The sequence below is a fragment of the Podarcis pityusensis genome (assembly GCF_964106645.2).
Source record: "Podarcis pityusensis genome assembly, chromosome: 8".
NCBI classification, from domain to species: Eukaryota; Metazoa; Chordata; class Lepidosauria; order Squamata; family Lacertidae; genus Podarcis; species Podarcis pityusensis.
Genome location: NC_138033.1, coordinates 45048951 through 45071761, shown reverse-complemented (window position 1 = coordinate 45071761; position 22811 = coordinate 45048951). Strand labels below are relative to the sequence as shown.

The 22811-nt window shown below is 41.0% G+C and overlaps 1 protein-coding gene across 1 annotated transcript in view; it reads left to right on the top strand.

The window, feature by feature from the left end:
* The window catches only part of LOC308483192 (cadherin-11-like), a gene marked incomplete at its 3' end in the record, with an annotated part of 86649 nt that overhangs the window by 21771 nt on the left and 42067 nt on the right, over positions 1 to 22811 (top strand). The window contains exon 2 of the mRNA XM_081016780.1: positions 17471 to 17587. The remainder of the gene's footprint in view (positions 1 to 17470; positions 17588 to 22811) is intronic.

Genomic DNA, 22811 nt, shown 5'->3' with positions numbered 1-22811 from the left:
GAAATACATTACAGTGGATAGGCAATATATAGTTTAGTACAGTTCATGCTGGAAAGCATGTTTTACATTCATAGTAGTAGTTGTTAATAATGCAGGTAGCCATGCCGATCTATAGGAGGGAATCAGGTTTGTGAATCTTTAGAAGACATTTGAAGGCAGCCCTGTATAGGGAAGCATTTTAATATGTCATGCTTTATTATGGTTTTTATATATGCTGGAAGCCACCCAGAGTGACTGGGGCAGCCCAGTCAGATGGGTGGGGTACTATTATTTATTTATTTACTTACTTACTTACTTACTTACTTACTACTACACTATCCAAGTTAACCACAATCCTTCTCCCAGTTGGATGTTAAGCAAAGAATGTGGGGGATGGTGGGGGATAATGGATGCTGGTGCATGTGATGGTTAGATGGTTACAATCTCCAACTTTACTCCTCCACCACCATACCCACCAACTACTCAATGTGAACAGAATGTGGCTTACTTCTAAGTAAACAGGTTTGGAATTGCAGTGTGCATTTGCAGTAACTTTTCTCATGTTGGTTAGCTGAAATATGACAGATGTGAATCAGTGTGGAAATTGAGTGTATTGTGACATTACTATATTTTGCTCCAAAACTTTCTGCTTTGTGGGTTGTACATATTTGTATATTTTGAGTGAATGTGGTTTGTTTTGCATAGGAGAATGGGCAAATGAAATTGACTTAACTGAGTGGAGTGGATAATAGCTGGGTTTATGATTGCTAAGAAATGATTTGTGAGATGTTTCTGTCTTTTTATTATTATTGGCTTTAATTAAACTAAATCATTGGAGCACACAGCTTAGTTGCAACCAGCTAAAGTCCCATTGATTTCAGTGGGATTTAATTGTGGCTAATTTCTGCTAAATCTAGCCATGTGTGTAGATTTGTGCTAAACACCTGAAAAGTGCTAAAACACCTGAAAAGGTAGTTTCATTCTTTTTTTAAAAAAATAGTGAGGACTGAGAAATGCATTTTACTTTCAGGTTTGTTTGTTTGTTTGTTTGTTTGTTTGTTTTTTAAAAATTAGTGCTTTGAATTAACTTTCTCATTATTAAGGCAGATGATTATGACAATTTAAATGGTCATTTTCCGAATGAGCTGTAATAGAATTGTGGAAGTATAGTAAGAATATATACACACAAAAAGTTAGAAAGAAAACCATTGTGTTCATTATGTGAACACTGCTTGCTTTGGTGGCTGGCACTTTAATTCTGCAAAAGCATAGGGTTTGCTAATGTAGTGCTGATTAATAAGTCCACCTGTACCTCCTATGGGTGTCATAGGCAGTGTCAGAAAATATTCCCCCCGAAATTCACTATGCACAAGAAACCATTTGCTCTTCCTGTTCAGTTCCTGTTTGCACTGGCTCAGCCTCTCCTACACTGAACACACCTCCTTAAACATGCCCACCTTTCATTCAGTGCTATTACTGGACATTCACCTTCCCTTTTCTGAACAGAGGGGAGGGGCAAAAAGCTTTTCTGTGAACAAGCATCAGCATGGCTGATGTAGACAATTTTCCCCTTTGGGGGCTGCATGCCTGCATCATTATGTGGTCTGTTTTTCCACTCTTTCAGAGGTGGTAGCCATTTTTTGTTATGCCACACCATGACAATGGGCATTTTCTTTTATGCCACCCCCCTCAAAAAAAAACACAACCCAGCAATTTTGTGAAAGGCACCCACAACGCTTCTTCAAAATTCCAAATGTGCCAGACACCCAAAGAGCTCAGTGATGCCTTAGCATACAGATTGCTCTTCAGTACTACTCTTCAAACAAGCACGAATACATTCTATGATTAGTGGGTATGAATAAAATCTTGCTCAAAACATGAGTTTGATCTTTGAATTTTGAACATACTGTGGAAGCAGTTACATTTCAATAATTATATGAAAAAGAGTTATCAAAGCAAGAAAAGAGAACACCTGTAGTTTGTATTGATTCATTATCTTGTTGGAGATCAAAGCATTCCATTTCAGAGCGGTAAGAGATAATGAACAACAAGAGAAAGATGTCTGTTAGCTGAGTTAAAAGTAAATGATTTGGGGGTTTTGTTTGTAAATATGAATCAAACTTTGCTGTTTTCCTTCCTAGTATCTGTGTCATTCTTTAATACGTGTGTGATCTCATCAAAGTTAATCAAGGTTTCTGTGTCCCATTGTTTGCAATAGGTGAGTGGGGATTGTAAATCACCATCACTGAAAAAATTAGTGAGATGTAAAGATGTTCAACTTGAACTGAATCAGGTGAATTATTCACCCATATATGTTGTGTTAGTGTAAGAGCCATTATAGAATAAATATTGGTTTGAGGCTAGGAAGACCGGATTCTAATTTCTGTTCAGCCATCAAATGTACTGTGGGTGACCTTGGTCCAATTCCTGTCTCTCAGCCAAACCCTCCTCAAAGGCTTGTTATCCAGAGGAGGACAACAAAAGCCCCATTTGCACTATACTGTACATTTAAAGCAGTATAATGCCGCTTGAAACATCCATGGCTTTCCCCCAAAGAATCCTGGGAGCTTTAGCTCATTAAAGGTGTTGAGAGTTGTGAAAAAAACCCCTATTCCCCTAAGGTTCCAAGGTGGTTAAACAGTCAATCCCTCTTCCCAGGAATGCTGGGATTCCCAGCTCTGTGAGGGAGTCTCTTAACTATGCTATGCGCCCCTAACAAACTACAGTTCTCAGGATTCTTTGATGGGAGTCATGGCTATTTAAAGGGGTACGATGCTGCTTTCAATGGGTAGTGCACAAGAGGCCAAAGAAGGTGAGTGGCCTGGAAACCATATCCTATGAGGAAATGTTGATGGTTCTGGGTATTTCTGGAGAAGATATGTTAGCATATGGTAATAATAATAATAATAAAATAAATTTTTATTTATACCCCACCTTCCCTGGCCAGAGCAGGGCTCAGGGCGGCCAACACCAGTAAAATTACAATAAAAACATAATGGGGAGGGGAGGAACCAATTTACAATAATGGTTAAAACACAATTTAAATTGCAGACTCATTTTAATAAGAGCCCATAGATCAAAACCATAAGGGGAGGGAAACATGAGGGTCAGACTGAGTCCAAACCAAAGGCCAGGTGGAACAACTCTTTCTTGCAGGCCCTGCAGAAAGATGTCAAGTCCTTCAGGGCCCCAGTCTCTTGTGACAGAGCGTTTCACCAATTTGAGGCCAGTACTGAAAAGGCCCTGGCCCTAGTTGAGACCAATCAAACCACCTTGCGACTTAGGACCTCCAAAGTGTTGTCATTTGTGGACCTTAAGGTCCTCCGCGGGGCATACCAGGAGAGGCGGTCCCATAGTTACATGGGTCGTGGACTGCATAGGGCTTTAAGCGGTCATATTATAGAGACCTACAAATATCTGCCACATAGATGAGCAAATGTGTTTTGTTTCTGTTGCTCCAGATGGTAAGACCTGAGTCAAAGGGTTCAAATTGCAAGAAAGGGGATTTCACTAAGCAGCAGGAAGAATTTCCTGATGGCATGAGTTCTTGGACTGTGAAACAGACAGCTTGTATGGTGGTGGGGTGGGGAGGGTGGACTCTCCTTTATTAGAGAATTTGGGGTTGGATGAGCACCCACTAAGAATAAAGCAGCAGTAAATTTCCTCCATCAGTAAGGAGTTGCAATGGGTGATTCTTGAGGTACCTTCCAACTGTGATTCTACAAATAGGAAACACCTTCGGCTCTTCTTAAACCCTTGAGAGAGCAATGAGACACAAATATGGTAAATAAATAAGAACACATTTTATTATCAAGGGCATATACTTCAGTCAAAGTGATAATAGTTAATAAAATACATTAAAGATGGTGCAATAAACAAAACGGAATATTATGATTATTTAATTTAATGATTACCCTTTAAGTTATGTTTTTAATATGGAGACAAAATGATAAGGACTAGTAATACCTCTGCACAAAACAACACAAATAGCTTATTGTTATGAAATTATGAACCCCTTCTTCTCTGGAAAGAAAATGACTCTTTTATTTCTTTTGGGAAATGTGTAGTAATAGATGCTTCTATCCACATTCCTGTGAACATTATTTACCAGTTTAATCTCTACAAAATGTTTGAAGTCAGCTATTACATTTATTGATGCCCATAACTTTTCAAATGAAGCAACATCTTTATGAGGGGATTTGTTGTCAAAAAAATACTGCCTGTAGCTTATTTCCAAATTGTTTGTTTGAAATTGCCCCATTCTGAATGAATATACAAGTAAGGTGGGTAGATAAAATACTTATGAAGGCATGTTACATTCAAAGGAGATTGTGTTCAAATAACTTTTGCTCAGAGTATTACTACTGAAACCTAAGTTAGACATGTCCACTTACTTAATTTTAATATTAAAAGGTAAAGGGTAAAGGACCCCTGACAGTTAAGCCCAGTCACAAATGACTCTGGGGTTGTGGCGCTCATATCGCTTTACTGGCCAAGGGAGCCGGCGTTTGTCTGCAGACAGTTTTTCCAGGTCATGTGGCCAGCATGATGAAGCTGCTTCTGGCGAAACCAGAGCAGCGCACGGAAACACCATTTACCTTCCCGCTGGAGCGGTACCTATTTATCTACTTGCACTTTGACGTGCTTTCGAACTGCTAGATTAGCAGGAACTGGGACCAAGCAACGGGAGCTCACCCCGTCGTGGGGATTTGAACCGCCGACCTTCCGATCGGCAAGCCCTAGGCTCATGGTTTAGACCACAGCACCACCCACGCCCCTGATTTTAATATTGGGCACGTGCAAATGACATGTGATCACCAATGTGTAGTAGGTCCTTCTGGACCCGGAAGAGGGAAGGACGAGGATATAATGGAGGTGAGGTGTAACAGAGCGTGGCATGCTTACATGCCCTCTGCCAACAACATTCACATGTTTGCAGCACATGTACTTTATTTCTCTCCCTTCCTCCAAGGAGCTCAAGGTGGAATACATAGTTTGCTCATCCTCATTTTATCCCCACCACACACTTGTGATGAAGTAGGTTAGGCTGAGAGGCAGTCAGCCCAAGGTCACCCAGTGAACTTCACGGCTGAGTGGGGATTTGAACCTTGGTCTCCCAGGTCCTAGTCTGACACTCTAACCACTAAGTCACAATGGCTTACCAATGGGTCAACTTTGGTTAGAACTTAATTGGATACAACCCAATGAAATGAAATAACAAAAACATAAATTTGCCCCCAAACTCAGTGGTATACATTTAATACTCAAAATACAAATGTTGTCTGCAGCCCTTTTGCTTGTTCTCTTCATGACAATTATGTGTCGAGGGAGCAAGCCCATACTAGACATTGGCTAGAGACCTTCACTGCTGTGTCAGGATTTACTTTCCACATTCCCAGCAAGGAACGAAACAATGACATCCTAGTGTGTTTTCAGAATGAACGTTCCAATGGGTTTTACTTGGATTTCTATGCCCCGGGATTACATCTGTGAGATAAGAGATTTCACTAAAGCTGTTTTTAGTCACTGCCCTTTGCTACTGCCTCAAGGTGAAGAGAATGAGAATGTTTTAGAAAAACGGAAAGAGCCTCAGAAAACAGCTTAAGTGCCTTTGAAGAGGGAGGACTACTGGCAAATAAAAACACATAACCATCCTTGGAAAGCTCCACCAGCACAAATATCTTATTGGTGGTGTTCCACCAGTTGTGGTGGTGCAAACTGGGCATTCCACAGGCATAAATCATTCAGATCCAAAATGCACTCATTTCCCTGCACTCAGTGCCTAGTGGAGGCTGGGTGAATGTGGCACTGCCCGACCAACATCTCCCTGCTCTCAGCCAGCCCCCACCTGCCTGCATTTTTACTTACAAGTAGTCCAGAGGTTGCACTGATAATCATCTTCCCCCTCCTCCTCAGTCTCAGCATTGCCTTTGTAGAACTCAGCAGGAGGATAGGGGCAAAGCCAAAATAAGTTGGCTCTGCTTGTCACTGGCTCTGGTACCACCTACTATAACTTTCTCACAAGCTTTGTGCAAACAAACTGGGATGAATGTTCAGTAAACCAGTCATCCAAATGTAAGAAAAGCCTGCTGGATCAGGGCATTGGGCCACCTAGTCCAGTATCCTGTTCTTGCAGTGGCCAACCAGATGCACCTGGGAAACCTGCAAGCAGGATTCAAGCACAATAACACTCCTATGGTTTCTAGCAGCTGATATTGAGAAGCATTACTTCCTCCTAGAGTAGCCATCCAAATTTGTATCTTAAAAGCTGGGGGAGGGAGTGAAAAGTCATTGTCTAGCTTCAAAAGAACAAGGAAGTGAATTTGAGGGAACCCACCATGAGGAGAGTGTTCCACACCTGGGTTCCTACCACTAAGAAAGCCCTCTCTCTGAAAGTCCACTCCCTCACCTCAGACTTCAGTGGCACCAGAAATTTCATTATTACTATTATTATCATCATTTTGCTCCCTAAATAATGATGAAAATAATAATTAAAAGGTTAAATAAAATGTACCCATGATAATGAAATGAATGTTGAGTCATAACTATTAACTTTGACCATGGTCAATATGTTGGCATCTTTTCAATCCTTTTCTCCCTGCCTCCCCTTCCAGTTCTACCTTGCTTTGCTCCTAAGTCTTCATTAGAGACAGCCTGCGTAGGCATGTGATTTATAAATCATGACTTATTAAACTGCCAATTGTTTGTTCTACAAAGGATCACTGGAGACACCAGCTTTACTGAACTTCTCTGGAACTTAAATTAAAATCAATGAGAAGTGTGTGACTAACATCCCTCATGGAATTCTTTGAGAATTTAAGGGTTATTTTTAATTTGCTAGCAACCGGACTGCTTTATCCACTTTAGAGTGGAGCCTTATGATCTGCTGACTTCACTTCTTTACTGCTATTTCCCTACTGAAGCTTCAGCAAGTTATTTTATTCTGTGCATGTTATTTTTGCTGCTCCTGCAGCATCGTTATCAGTTAATAATATGGCTTGTTTTCCATATCTATCAACATTAGATTTAGGCAAAGCACTCTGCTGGGCCATATTATTAGTTCTCAGCTGCTGCTTCCGAATTATTGGCAACAGCTATACAGCTGCATGAGCCAACCAAATAAATGTTATGATCCACTGATGTCAATAGGGAAGATAAGTGTGTGCTTAGATGGAGCAGTGACACACAAAGGGATTGGAATTCCCTGTGGTGGCACATCATTTGCCAGGCAAAGGGGCTAAGATGATGATGGTAGCCGCACATGTGTGTTCACATCTGTGGGACAGTCAACTCCACCAAGCTGGAGGCCCCCTGCCTTTGGGCCACATCACCTCACTTCACCTCATCCCACCCTACCCCACCCTACCCCTTTTCCAGCTAGTGGCAGTGCCAGAAGCACTGGGAGGATGCTGTGGCCACTCCACCCTCCTCATGCATACTGCTACTGCTTCAGTTTCATTCAATGAAATAAGCAGGGCATAACAGTCTTGCACATAGTGCTGGACTGGCATCAGCAGGGCACTTCACATCATCAACTTAAAAACCACTCCCTGCGATATACAGTGACCAGTAAAAATAGAGTAGAGCTGAAACAAGGTGGTGCTGGGGGACTAAACTGAGGTTGCAAGTGAACTGATGGGTCTTAACTGTCCTTTTCAATGTCAGTAATGAGGGAACCAAACACATTTCCTAGGGGAGGCAGCTTAACAAGGAGGGCATCACTCCAGAGAAGGCTAACTGGAGTACTGATTATAATGAACGTATTATTGCCATCAGCTGGCAGCAGGGCATCCAGTTACAAATGGGCAGCCAGTTTGTATGTGGACAGGTAATCTCTTCAGCCATCTTGGTTGCCAAGGCCTTAAATTGTGCTGGAAATGTAGTGGTAACCAGTTGTGCACAGAAATATACTGGGATAAGAAGATAACCATTTGAAATACTCCCCTATGTTAGAGATTCCCGTAAGATAGAAGACTATCATAGCAGGGGGAGGTTCTAGAACCTTTGATCCTATGTATGTATGTTTTCTTCTTCCAAAGATATCGGGAACTATTCAAAAGTGGAATCCCCTTCTTCTCTTATCATCTAAAGTGGTATAGTCCACCCCTCAGTTTCATTCTTTTCTCATTCTGCTGTATGTCTAGACTCAGACCCAGAATTCTGCAGGTAGAGACACTGATTCCAGAGGGAGAGTGTTACTGAAGAACTGCTCTATAAATACAAAAGAATGAGAGAGTAATGAGGCGGGTGAATTCTGAGGTAGTATAATAGACTGTTTCATTTAAAATTCCTCTACATTAAAATAAGACACTTAGTAGCTTAAAAACTAGTTCAGCAGGGAGTGAACAGGGATCGGCCCTGACCCCCTGATGGGCTAGCCAGTAAATTTGCAGGAGGTTTAGTACATGGGAGAGCACTTAAAAAAAATTCCCATCACTGCCACTACAATCTGGTGACTTGCAGTGGCTTTCTAGGTTTTCAAAGCAGGGGTCTTTTTTAACCTTACCTGGAGGAGTCAATGCATGGGACTTTCTGCATGCAAAGCAGATGATATACCATTGAGCTTCACCACTGCCACCTCCTTCAGCTGCTAGTGCGGATGAGGTCTGAGTGAGGCAATAGGGGAACATGTCTTGAAGCCACAGGGTGGGAACCCAACCCTACAGCTTCCCGTCCATTTAGCTATGCCTTGTAAAAATGTAGGCAATGCAGTAACTGGTATTTATGCATCATTTTACTCTGTGAACTAGCATTAATAGCAGGAAGAGGGAATTTTGGGTTTTGCTATTTTGAGTGCTGAATCATTCTGACAGAACAACAGCACCCAACACATTGTGGGAGAAAACCAGCTAAATTTCAGTAAACAAGTTTTTATTTATAATCTACCAAGTAATGTTCACTGCTGCTGTTCTGTATTGCAAGCATAGTTGGCTTCACAGTCATGGTGGGCAACAGACATTGTTTTATGGAAATTACAGCGGTTACAATTGGCTAGATCTCTCTAGCCTTGTTGTTAAATGCTTTTCAGACGCACCTCTGGCTCACTGGCCAGCTTCTGCCTGATTGACTGTTGGGACAATTTAGCAATCCTTTTGGAAGGTCTTGATAGACTTGGCAACAAATGTTAATGTTGCCGCTACATGTTTAAACTTTAAGTCATCCTTATCTGTCAGATTCTGCTAGCGTATTTCACCTTCAAACAACTCCCACCCCAAACAATAATAATGAATCCAAAACCAAGCACATTAGCTTCCTTGATCAACATAGCTGCCCATCTTGCAGACACAGATTCATTACCATCAGGCTGGCATATCCAGCAAATATTGTTGAACAGCCTGGGAACCGCAAGCCTGGTGGACTTACTTTGGAAAAAGCCAGCATGTTTGGACACCTGCTGAGGCCCATACCTTGGCAGCCCTTCCAGTGACTTCCCTTGGTCTTGCTGCTATTCCCTTCCACATTTGCCACCTACTGGTTTACTCATTTTTCTGGTCCGAGTGAGCTGTGATGGCAGCAAAGGAGCAGTAGCTGCTGTCGCACCCTCAACAGCCTTTTATTTGTGTTGTTGAGCACACTGGCAGAGGAAGAGGGGGTGGGGGGAGTGCACCGCCCCTGGCACCACGATCCTGGTGGGGTGCCATTGTGGCTGCCCCCCCCTGCACTGGGTGCCATGCCCCCAGGCGGTGCACCATGCCCCTGCAGGCAGCGCACCACACCCCCAGGATGCACACCACACCCCTGCAGGTGGTGCGCTATGCCCTGGGATGCATGCCATGCCGCTGCGAGTGGTGCACCAGCCACGCCCCCACCTGTTCTCCGCCCCCGGTGCCGGAGCATGAAGCTCTGCCTCTGCCACTGGTTGAGCAGATGGCAGCAATGGCACTGGGTACAGTGGGGTCTATTAAGGGAGGAGGCAGCTTGCTCAATCCCCAACCCCAAATCCTAGAGCCATAACAGACTTTTATTTTCAGTCTGTGAGTTATCTGCCACCAGCATGCCCTTGACAAACAAAATCATGTTTTAACCATCTTTAGAAGAAATTATGGCAGGACTGGGGGATCCTGTGGTCTTCCTGATGTTAATGGACTACAACTCTCAGCATCAGCATCCCTGACAATTGGCACTGCTGGTTGGGCCTTATGGGAGTTGGCGTTCAGCAATATCTGCAGGGCATAAAGTATTGCTTCATTGTGAACAAGTCTTTGGAGCTTTGTACAGATGAGGTCTGGGGAAATCGGCTTCTCATTTCTCTGCTACAGCAAAGATCCCTTTGAAACTTTTTGTTTACTCAGTTCAGCCTGGTAAACATGCATAATCTTTTTAGTTTCTCTATTATTTGCAGCTTTTGTTTGTTTTCCGAGACACACTGCTCTAATATGGATTCATTACAAATGTATCAACAGAAATGATCATCTTAGAATCAATTTTGGCTTGGGCATATTGTTATCCCAAACCAATTTGGAAATGCTTATTGTTCCTCTTTTTTTTATTTCTATCAGGATTAACTAGTATAAATCTTCTTTTCTCTAGCATCCCCGAGAGGCACACTTTAAAGGCAGCCTCAATTCAAAATTCTACTGCATGCTTCAAATCCTATCAAAAATACCCTGAATCTTTAGATTAGCTCTTGATGAGGTATCTACCATAACTGATTGCTGGGACCAGTTGCTTGCATACCACATCCCTTTGCCTCTTCAGCCTGCCAGGAATTTGCTCCCATGAATATCTTCTCCTGTCAGAAGGCATCAGCATTCAAGAAGAGAGCATAGGAATAAATATCTAGAAGGACTGCAAAGCAATCTCCATTTAACAAAGGCCTCACATTAAACATTGTGCTGTTAATCAAACTAACGAGTCCTACCTAATACTTTTGCATAAGGAAGGCAATTGGATGCCTTGCATTGGCCACATAATTAAATATAACAGAAAGGCAGATATGCACATCCTCTGCAGCTCATTTTAACAACCACTTAATGACTGTGGAAGTGTGACACAACCCTGGAAGGAGGAGAGAGAACCAGAGAGGGAGAGAGGAAACAGTCTGTTAAAGAGGAATGTTGGAAGGAAAGAAAGGCAAGAAACATTCAGCCAATATTGGGACACTCCACCAAGAAGCCCTTCCCTTTAAGGGTCATCAAGGCATTTGTATATCTGGGGGCTGATTCACATGGTTGCCATGAGGAAAGCCTGCCTATTTGGGTGAGCCTGGTTCACTCATGTCAACACCCTTTGATTTCTTAGCATTTGATCACTGCACGTTAAGGGAAATGGTCTGTAGCTAAATGGCAGAGGACATGCTTTATGCAAAGAGGGTCCCAGGTCCAATCCTGGCAATTCCAGACAAGGAAGATACAGCACACCCTTTGCATTCAGAGCATCCCAAGTTCAATCCCTGACATGTCCAGTTTAAAAATATCAGGCAGTAGGTTCAACGTAAGGCCAATATGATTTGTTTCAGGGACTGAGCTGGCAGTGACTCACCAGGAAAGGGCTCTAGGGGTCTGGGTGGATTGCTCAGTGAAGAATGCTCAGTTTAAAAAAAATAAAATAAAATCTCTGTGTCAGCTTAAATAGCAAGAATATTGTGGATTTTCAAAAATAGGGGGTTTTTTTTGCTACTTTTACTGCTCCCCCCACAAATCCTCACCGCCCTGAAATGTCTGGATTTATGCCCAACATTCTTTCATGAGGACTTTAAAAAACAAATAAACCTGCAAACAGGTATAGAAATGTCAAGAACTGGAATGAAATTAATGGACTACGCAGAATTAGATAAATTAAAAGGAAGGATGTGAAACCGACGAGATCACAAGTTATCAAGGACTGGAGCAAATTTGTGGACTATTATGAAAAGCATTTGTGATACGCAAATAACGTTTGTGGGTTTACAGGAAGCTTTGTGAAGAAATATTAGAAACACTGTAAAAAAAGGGAATAAGGGAATAGGTTTATTTAAAATAAAAGGCAATGTTAAATTTAGAATTGCGGATAGAAGATTAGAAAATGGAAGATTCGCGGATGAGCTGAAGGAAGTCAAAATTACGTATCTGTGATAATATTGAAAATGTATGTTTTAATTTTGTATTGGAAATTGATTTATTTTATTTTTTAAAAAAAGAAATGTCAAGAACTGAATTTAAGATTTGAAAAATGAGAAACAGAGAAAGACCAAAGACAGATTCACTCATCCATATGCTTCACAAACTTCAGAATGTATTAAGATAACTCTGGTGCATTTGGTGGGCTCTTGTTCATTCTGTTGAGAGGGACAAGGGGCTCATAGCCCAAAGTTCAGCACTTACAGCATCACTGCACACAGGTCACCTTGTCACGGTTTCCCCAAGTATGATGAGATATATTTCTATTTTAAAATTGTGTGTGTGTGTCAGCATATGCAATTTTAATGCAAATTGTTTTTTTGTCCCCTTTTGATGATGCTTAAGTGGCTGCCCTGATCTACACCTGTGACTCACTTGACTGTGAAATAAGCCAGGATCAATGGGTTGTATACAATGCAGGCTTCTGTACAGAGTTGACCCACTGAAAATAATAACTTGACTAATTTTGATCCATTACTATTCCAAGTACAACTTAAGTGGATACAACTCCATGTCCTAAGAGATTCCTGACTGTTTGTAAATGACGTGTGCATGCACAGGGGTGAGGGGATTAGTCAATTCATTATTTCTCTGTTGCTTTTCTACACACACACACACACACACACACACAGGCTTACAAAGTGAAAAATTAAATACATCAAATGAAAAACAAATAAAATAGATCTAGGAAAACGAATTGAAAAGACATCAGCCAAGACCGCTAAATAATGCAGAATACCACATCATAAATGGAAACAGTTAAGGCAGCACACAGCAATAAACTCACAGCCAACAGCCATTTTTAAAACCAAATTCCATTTCAAAAGGTGGCTGGAGGAAGGTCTTCAGGACTAATCTAAAACTTGTGACCCTCCAAATGCTGTTGGACTCCACTTGCCCCACTAGCATGGCCAATGACCATGGATAGGGAAACACTGAGCGGAAAATGTTGGTTTTAAACAACAGCAGATGTTTGAATGAAGCAGGGTTGGAGGAAAACTGAAATACGGAAAGTGGTGATTTTAAACAATGGCAGTCGTTTGAGTAGAGTGAGCAGAGGCAGACAGTGGAGGGGGGAAGTGGCAGCTTAAAGGAAGGTTTGAGTACAGCAAGAAAGTAGTTGGGAAAGGCTCTGCTGTGTTAGGTTTCAGGTATCAGCTTCTGTATTGTACACATCTTTGCTATTTTTTCCGTGTCAAAACTGACTGTTTTGTTTGAGGGGAATGGTGGGGGGTTGCTGAGCAGTGTGAGCCAGGGTGCAGCTCCTAAAGTGCCATCTTAAAGAGGTACTGGAGACAGACTGGGAAATGATTGAGTCAATGTTTATATATTCCTTCTTTATAGAAACAGTTCTGCCATGGCAAAGAGCAAATTGTTTACACAAAAAACACCATCCCCTGACTGATATTGCTGTATGTCAAAAGCCAACATTCTTTTCTCTCTGAAAGGATTGAAGCATTAAAATGTGCAGAAAATTAAAGGAGAACTCTAAAATGCAATGTGGATACAGATTTGTATGTTTGTTTTTTTACTATAGATAAGTATGAACACTGAAAGATGGGCTGGGACATATATTTGACAATGGCTGAAATAATGTTTGAAGAATCTGAGAACTGTGAGGTGCCATAGATTTTTATTCTGCTGAATGAAGCTTATGTGGATTCAGACAAGTCTAGTAACTAGAAGTGTCAAATACATTTTCCCCTTTCTCTCCTAGGCCTCTTCTGCACCATGCATTTAAAGCAGTATCATACCATTTTAATCCCTTTGGGATTAAACTAGCCACTACTGGGCCAAAGCTTTCCCTTTCTGTTTGCCACAGGTTTCTTAGCCCTGATTTAGAAAAATGCCTCCTGTTGTATTTGCCCAGGGAGTTCCTTGGCTGATCTGTTATGGTCAGGTCAAAATGCATCAGGGCCTCAATTACAATGCATTTTGTCTGACCCAGAATTGACATAGGTCAGCCTTGACCATTGTAATCGACAGTCTGGGGGAATATTCATTGAGCCCTGGGTCTGTTCAACCCAGCCAAGCCCATCTGAAAGTAATTAGTTTGCTGCCACCAAGCTTGGAAGCAGCCCAATGGTTTTGTTGAGATTTGCAAAACTAAAGCAAGAACATGGCCCTGAATATTTTATAAATTGCAGGGGGCAGATTTTAAAAAGGAAGGGGGGAATTGGTAAAATTGTGGATTCAGTTGTGTTGCATATAAGAATTTGCAAGGCTTCTTTTGCTTAAGGTATCACATGATGTGAAAATTTGTTTTTAAAAAGTTATAGACATGAGTGTCTGGGGAATTCTTTTATTGCCTATTGCTTGCTTATTGTACATTGAAACTGGATACAAATGTCCAGATATTTGAATTAAATATCATTCAGCAACATTAGTCTGAACTTCTGATAGGCTTTTATTAAATATCTAAGAATTCTCTCTCTCTTTCCTTTTTTTTAAAAAAATGCTCTTATTTCAAACTTTAAAAGTGTTTTAAACTTACCTATTTACCAGTCCCCCCTTTTTTTTACTCATTGGATTTTCCCTGGAAAGGGTACATCTGGATTAAATGAGGAAAAAATGTCAGTAGGCATTTTGTTGCCAATGGCATTTGAAGATGCAGCAAAAAAGAAAAAGCACACATCAGGACCGTCAGTCTCACAACCAATACCCATCTGAAAGCACCCTAAAACTGAGAGTGATGTGCCACGTTAATGCATGTACACCTGGCATATACAGTAATGATAAATGTGGGCCTGAGAAAAGCAAACTGCAATGGTCTCATATTTTGTTATAGTTCTTGTTCTTATTGTTACTATTGCAGTCATGGTGGCAAACATACTACAAATCTGCAAATATTTATTTAGTTCTCCTCGTCATAGGGTGTTTTTTTCTAATAGGGAATTATTTGGGGACAATGAAAGACATTTGTAAATTAAGCAGATAAGCCCTTTGGCAGACAATGATTGTTTTGTTGAACACAAAAATTCTATTGTCCATTGCTTTAGTTGTCAAGAGCCCAGGGAGCTGAGGATTTATGAGGATGTTACAATGGTCTTTTCACTGTGCAGTCTAAGAAGCTGTGAGATTCAGTTCCTCTGCTTTTCAGCCTCTAATCTTTTTATCATGCAAGGACAATACAGGATTCAGCTGGTTCTTGGGACCCAGGACTGTCCATTTAGCATCAGGCACTGTGAAGTAATTACTACAGGGACAATGGGCTGGTTTTTTGGACACCCTGTTTCTTTGCATCCAAAGTACCAACAGTTTCCAAATCCCTACGATTGCCACTCAGTATAAACCAACTCCTCAAGAAATGCCTTACTTAAAAAGAGGAAAAAATAATAATCTTGTTATGAGTTGGGCTAAAAGTACCACTATATCAATTCCATTCAAATTACATGTTTATTGGTGATGAGTTATTGATGATACTTTCCACACACACCCTCCCCTTGATTGTTGCATTTTGACTTTGAACACTACAACCTGAAATTGGAATAAATAAGCTGGCCTGTCAAAAAATAAATCCAAAAATGGCTGTTATGGATTTTCCATCTGTTGCTTGGAAATCATAATCAATGCTCATGGTTCTGTCATGACAAATATGCTAATCCATAATATGTTATAAAAGATAAGTATAATTCTTCTTAATAAGTTATTCCTAAGAAATATAACTTAAGAAGTATCAGCTAGTCGGCATTTCTGCCCACAACTGACAAAATGCATTATGCATCCATTTTAATACCCTGGGAGAGGAAAATACAGCTTTCAGTTTAAGTTTCCCATGTTTACCACCTTTGTTTACCTTTCCTTTGTGGGGGATCATAATTGATTATTTCCTGTAATGTACAAGTTACAAAGGTCCAAGGCAGGATATAAACCCATGACACATTATAGTAGGGATGTCAGAATTCAGAAACTCCAATGCCAATGCAAATACACGCATATCTATCTATCATCTATCTATCTATCTATCTATCTACCTACCTACCTACCTACCTACCTACCTATCCCTTGCTGAGAATCTATCTATCTATCTTCTCATGAGCCAGTGGAAAAGTAAGTCATCTGAAATCTTGCATATAGCCTGTGGGAAAATGGATCAGTGTGTCTTGCTGTTAACTAGAAGGTTGGTGGTTCGAGCCCACCCAGGAATGACTGTGGTCAGGATTCCTGTATTGCATAGGATTGGACTAGATCATGTCCTTTCTGTCTTTACAATTCTATAATAGGATCCTAATAATAATAATAATAATAATAATAGTTGCTGCTGCTGTTGTTATTCAGGGCTGAATAAACTTTCCTCCATGCTTTCCTCCTCTGCATTCTACCACCATCAGAAGTGTGATTGGTGGGTATATGGGACATGACCTCCTCAGCTGTAGTTCCCAGGAACTATGGAACTCCCTGTCCCAGGGATAGCTCTACAGATAATATCCAACCACAGTTCTCATAATCCATTGCCCATTCTGACTGAGGGTGATGGGAGCTGGAGTCCAACAATATTTGAAGGGTTCCACAGTGGCTCCCTCTGCCATATCTTATTTCATTGAGTACCCCCAGGAAGAAAGGAATAAAGAAAACCAATGGAAGAAGGTATCCAACCTTTGCTTGGTTTTCTTCTTTTCTGACTTCTACTATGCTAAACTGCCATGAACCAAACTGGAAGTTTCATTCTCATCTCATGAACTTGCTGGAGCAAGGAGGATGGGTCATTAGCCGGGCAGTTTGGACCATGACATCATCACTCAGAAAGAAAGAAAACATGTCCTGAAGTTGCATTTCTGCATTCCCTCTCCATAATGCCAATTAGCAAAGAACACCTGGCTAGGGCTTTAATCTCATCCTAAATTGAGGTTTGAGCCCACATCTCCATGGAACTAAGTTCCGAATTCTAACTACAACACTACATTCACTCTCAAGCATCTATATAGGTCTCCGGTCCACACACTGAAGATCAAGCCTGTTTCTCTTTCTCTTCCCTTTCTAATTTGCCTCACAGTGCTTCGAAAGGCCTGAGCCAGCAGAATTTTCTAATTGGCTGCTGCGACAAGACTCTAGCTGTTACTTTTGCAACAGTGTCTCTTACACATGGTAATGATTCCAGAGCCCATTTTCTTTCATGATACTCTGTTTTGTCTCGAAGGGGAAGAGAACAACATGTGGGACATTGACATGGCCTCCAGCACTTTAATTATGGGAACACCCCCCCCCCCCCACAATAATATGTCTGTTCTGGTTACTTTTAAATATTGACATCAAGAGGCTCGGCCCTCCTTCAAAATTCCCCAGGGTCCCAGGAAATGAGGAATGCTTTAAAGACTTTATTTATTCTTTTATTCAGCCTGTATTGCCACCCTGAATTTCAACTGAACTCCACCCCTCTTTTCTTTTCCAGAAAGAATTGGGATACTGGATACGTTGGCATCACAGAACTTGACTCTTCACTGGGACTGCTGACTTGCTGAAATGGGTGGAATATGCTACTTCAATTGGCAATGGGTTTCCAGTGGGTGAAGGTAAGATGCCTGATCACAACAGCTTGCACTTCAAGCAAGAATGGAATACTATTTTTTTCCAGAGAGAGAGAGAGATGTAGTTTCCATTTATTTCTTATATGGAAACCCTTCATGATTCTGATGACTTCCCTATTAAGAGCACCTGTGTGCTTCTCTCACATGATGGTAATCAAAGAAGATTAATACATGTTAATTTGTATGCATTTGAATAACTTTGGCCTACTGACACAAAGAAAATAGTAATGGAAATAGTTGCTAGATTTCTTTTCTTTTTTTCCCTTCCTGCAAAGGATTTTGCTGAATAAATTGTAACTTGGTTGGTTTCTGTCCTTATTTTATACGAGCACAACATATCTCAGTTCAGTGTATACTAGAAAAAGTACGGTATTGATGTATACATGTTTTTTACTGGCTCTGTGACGAGACAAATAACTTTGGTTTACTGTTGTTGGAATCACATGAGAGGAAGAGTGCCTGAACATGGCATGACTGGCACCCTCATCTAAAGATAGGCACAGCTGTGAATCAAAATGGCGCACACCAATTTCAGCGCAGCAGCATCCCACTCAGTGTGTATTCAGCAACCTTCTCTGCTTTGTGGTATATCCTGTTGGAATGTGACTGCAATAGCTTACTACTAATTGGGAAGCATGCAGGCCAATACCAACGAAGCTTTCCCAGTTAGGGCCAATATGCCTTTAAAATTGTGCACTGCTGGTCCTGCCTTCACTGTGACCTAGAGTATTTCTGCATTAAAGTATGGTACCTATGGTGTCACAAGGAAGTTGTTAGGGAGCTGTCAGGGTGCTATAAAGTTGTGAGTGGTTGTACAAGAAGAATGGTTGTAGGAAAGTGGTTGCAGAAGAATGGTCAGAAAGTCACCTCACTCAAAGCACAAAAAAGTGCAAGCTATGCCAGCACTCCCTAAAAAAGGGGGGGTTACCTCCATTGGTGCTGAACCATGAATCTCCTTGAGGTTTCTTTTCTTTTATAATCATTGTTATTTTAATCTCTTTGAAGTTTTTGGTTCTATTGTTGTTAGAAATAGTGTTGAGCTAGACCAGGAGTGAGGCACCTCACACTTAGGTGCTAGGGCCACCCTCGGGTCCTTGCCCAGCCATGTTCCTCACAGGCACCACTTTGTACCACTCTTGACTGCTTTTGCCTTGATGGAATACATCCTTAAACACCGATTAATGTCTCTTGCTTGCCTGGATGGAGGATAGAGAGTGGTGTGTGAGTATATATAGAAACTAGCCTCCTGTGTGAAGGTACAGTTTGTATTCATTGATCTGCCCACTTTTGCCTCTGGTCCCATCACTGGCATGTGGCCTCCAAAGGGTTGCCCAGAAGGAATGCAAACCTTGGAGTGAAAAAGGTTCTCCACCTCTGAGCTAGAATGGACCATAGACTTGAGATAGCTTGTCAGTCTTTGTATATATGTATATGTTTTGTACTTGATGTGCCGTTACTGCATTTTGAGTTTGTTGATAACCAGTTGTGGTTTTAATCCATAGTGATGGTTCTTGTGTGTGACCCAAATATTTCCCAGTTTCCTGACTGTAAGGCTTATCTTTGGAGCTTATTTTCATCTCATTATTTCATCGGCTCATCATTAACTACTTCATGGAGTGCCACTCATTTCAAAACTGTAATAGCTCTGCTGTTCACATGTGACTGTGGATAGAGGAGGAATTTGATTCAGTTCACATTTAAAGGCAAACCAATCTATTTTGCATTTCCCAAAATAATATGTGAAGGTAACGCAAAAAAGGAAAAAAAGGTAAAGTTAATACTTGAACCCAAACACAGGCATCCTTTGAAATATGGACTTCTTCAAATTTTGCACTGCCGTCTTCCAGCCAAGTAATGGGTACAGAAATAGATACACTCTGGTATATTGTGCATGGAAATACATATATTAGTGAAAATGTCATTTCAAATGCATTATATCACGGAAATTGCTTCACAAAAAATTGTAAATTAGGGGAAATTGCATACAAAAATGTGTATATTAGGGGAAATTTGCACTAAAATGCTGATGAATTTTCATGAGGACTAGCATTATTAAACTGATGTGAAAATGTGGGGAACTGAACTTAAGATTTGAAAACCAAGCAAAACTGCAGTTGATAGATTTGTGCATTGCTACATGTGATCAGTCAATGTGTTTTTTCCCCCTCACTGTTCCAGCCTAAAATCTGGAGAGCAGCGCTGGAGTGTGAAGTAATTAAGATAATAAGGAATTTCACATCCCTCCTGTTCTCACTGTTTTGCAGCTATTCTCTGTTCAGTTGTGTTGGTTATTTATTTTTATTTTACCATCTGAGACTCTGTAGATTCATGTTTTCTTTTTTCTGTCATTGAATATGCATGCTGTTGAAACATAAGAATTTTCACATTTTAACTTGCCCCAAACATTTTTCTGCATTGGCTGTAATAGATATCATGCCAGTAACAGCCTTCTTAGCTGCATCTGATGTTAAGTTCCCAACTGAATTACAATGCTCATAATACAGTGCTTAGGCCTATGACATTACAGCTTAGTGCTTAGCTGACTCATTCATATTGTTTTACAGGCAGGATAGCAATGTTCTGCTTGACAGCTGCTTCATTTCTGCTCAAAATGTCCTTGAGTGTTGATAATCTTATTTCTGGCAGCTAAATGCCCTGTGCGCTGTGACATCGCTTTAAAAAAAGAAAAAGAAAAACCCTCAATACAGGATAGCGTATGTGACATTCATTTGCCAGTTAAGGTAGACTGCAGCAATTAGTCTCGAGAGTTAGTAACATTGATTTGATGCTTAAACAGACAGTGATCAATTTAATTTGGCAACGACATCTATGTGTCATCTAAGGCGAAAATACAGCACTTCAAGTCTCTCTGTGTGGTGCCTGGGACTCTACCTAGGTTACATCCCTCACCAGGCTTCCTTTGTACCCCGCTTGAGTATTTTTGCCTGGCTGGAATGAGTCTGTGAACTCTGCCGGTGCTTCTTCCTTGCCTGGATGATGGGTAGAGAGATGAGCTTTGTGTGTATGTAGAAATTGGCCTAACGTGCAAAGGGCTGCTGTACACAGTGCTGTTCACAGTGCTGCCCTGCCAACTTTTGCCTCTAGCCACACCTGCCACTGGCATTTGGCCCCCAGAAGGCTATTGAGGAAGAAATGTGGCCCTTTCCCTGAAAGAGAATCCCTATCCCTTTTTTAAACTACGGTATCTTGGGGTCATTGAACACATTTACTGACAAACTCAAAGCTGTGAAAGCTGGAGAATGTTTCCCTTTTGCTAATGTGCATATATGTGTATGCGTGCAGGAGCGCTAGTGTGTCAGTCTCCACATATGTGTGCTTAGGCCTGTGGGTTTTAGTTTTTTGTTTCATTTTTGTTTTAACTACCTCCACCCCATATTTTTCTTCCACCTGTCCCAACTGAGGAAAAGAGGCTGGGGAATGAGCTTCTAGAAATCCTAATTTTGGAAGTGTGGCGTAAGAGGAGCGCTTACTAATTTGGTAAACAAAGGTCCATTTCCTGAAGTTACAATGGAAAAATAGAAGGATAATTGTAAGTTTTGTGCCTCCATCACTCAAAGCTGTATCTACAAATTCATTTTTCTTTTTTCTTTTGCCTCGGTGGCCTTGTTGAGAATCTATTTTAGTCAGCAGGGGAGCTCATGAAGCATGATCACAACCTTGAAATGTCAATACGTGAGCAACAGCAGGAGATTATCAGGTTTCTATAGGTACATGAACATCCATCACGAAATTGTGGTGAAATTATGGAGACAACATCCAAGAGCCACGACAAGGCAATAACTTTTTTATCAAGAACAGCTACAGTTTTTGAGTTCCTTAAGAACAGTTACTTTTTCAAAAATCCTAATTTCAAATATATGCTAATTGGATTTGAGCTGACAGAGCAAAACTAAGACTTTGGGAATTTGGTGAGAAACCCAATGAAGTTGTTGACCCAGTGTGTGGAAGCTGCGAAAAAGACAAAATCCATGTTAGGGATTATTAGGAAAGGGATTGAAATAAAGCTGCCAATATCATAATCCAGTTCTAAAAATCTATAGTGCAGCAACATGTGGAATACTGTGTATAGCCCAGGGTGCAGCATCTCAAAAAGGATATTACAGAACTGGTAAATGGTCAAAGAGGCAATGGTTATGACATTGGAACATTATAGTTTAGGGAGGGAGCAAGTAAGGGGAAACATGCTAGAGATGTGCAAGATCATGCATGATGTAGATAATCTAAATAGATAGTTGCTTTTTTATCCCTTTCTCACTCAAACCACCCAATGAAATTGAATGTTGTGAAATTCAGAATACTTATTCACCCAACACATCATTAAACTATGGAATTTGCTCCCACAAGACGTCATGATGATGTCAAACACCTTGGATGGCTTTAAAATAAGATTAGATGAATTCATGGACGATAAGGCAGTCGTCTAGTCCCAATGGTTATTTATGTTCTATCTCCACTGTTGGAAGCAGTATGTCTTTGAAGACCAGTTGCTAGGAATCACAAGCAGGGAAGAGTGCTGCTGCATCCAGGTCTTCCTTTTCAGCTACTCATAGGCATCCAGGTGTCCCCGGTGTGAACTGCCCCAAGATCTATGGATGGAGGGCAGTATATATTTTGCCAAACATGAGGCTCAAACCCATGACCCTGGGATTAAGAGTCTCCTGTTGTACAGGCTAGATGGGCCTTTGGCCTGATCCAATTTCTTAAAGGAAGCGAGAGAAAGTATGAAGGATGGGAGTTGTTTAGACTTGCCAAGAACGGGGGGGGGGGGGTCTGAGTCAAGCAGCATCCAGTTTTGAGAAGTGTCCCATTGATTTTTGTAGGTGCTTTGAATTTGAAATATAGAGGAAGCTGCCATGCCTATAATAATTTCTGAGAGAAGACTCCCTGCTGGTTGATTTTAGGTGTCCACTCTATTAAGAATTTCAATTGTCTTCCTGCAAAGAAGAACAAACAAGCACCACTTCTGTTGATTGTCATGTAAACCTGGGTGTCCATATGGCATTTACATTCTCTGTTTCACTTCATATTTTGTTCTGCCCTGAAATGATTTCATTCCTGCTGTGCTCACTCAAGAATGTAAATTTCCTGTTTCTGTATCTAAATCATCAAAGAGCAGTCAAAGGTGAAATATACAAAAATGGTGATGATTGCTGAGGCAAAAATGAAAAATAGCAGATAGAAATGTTCC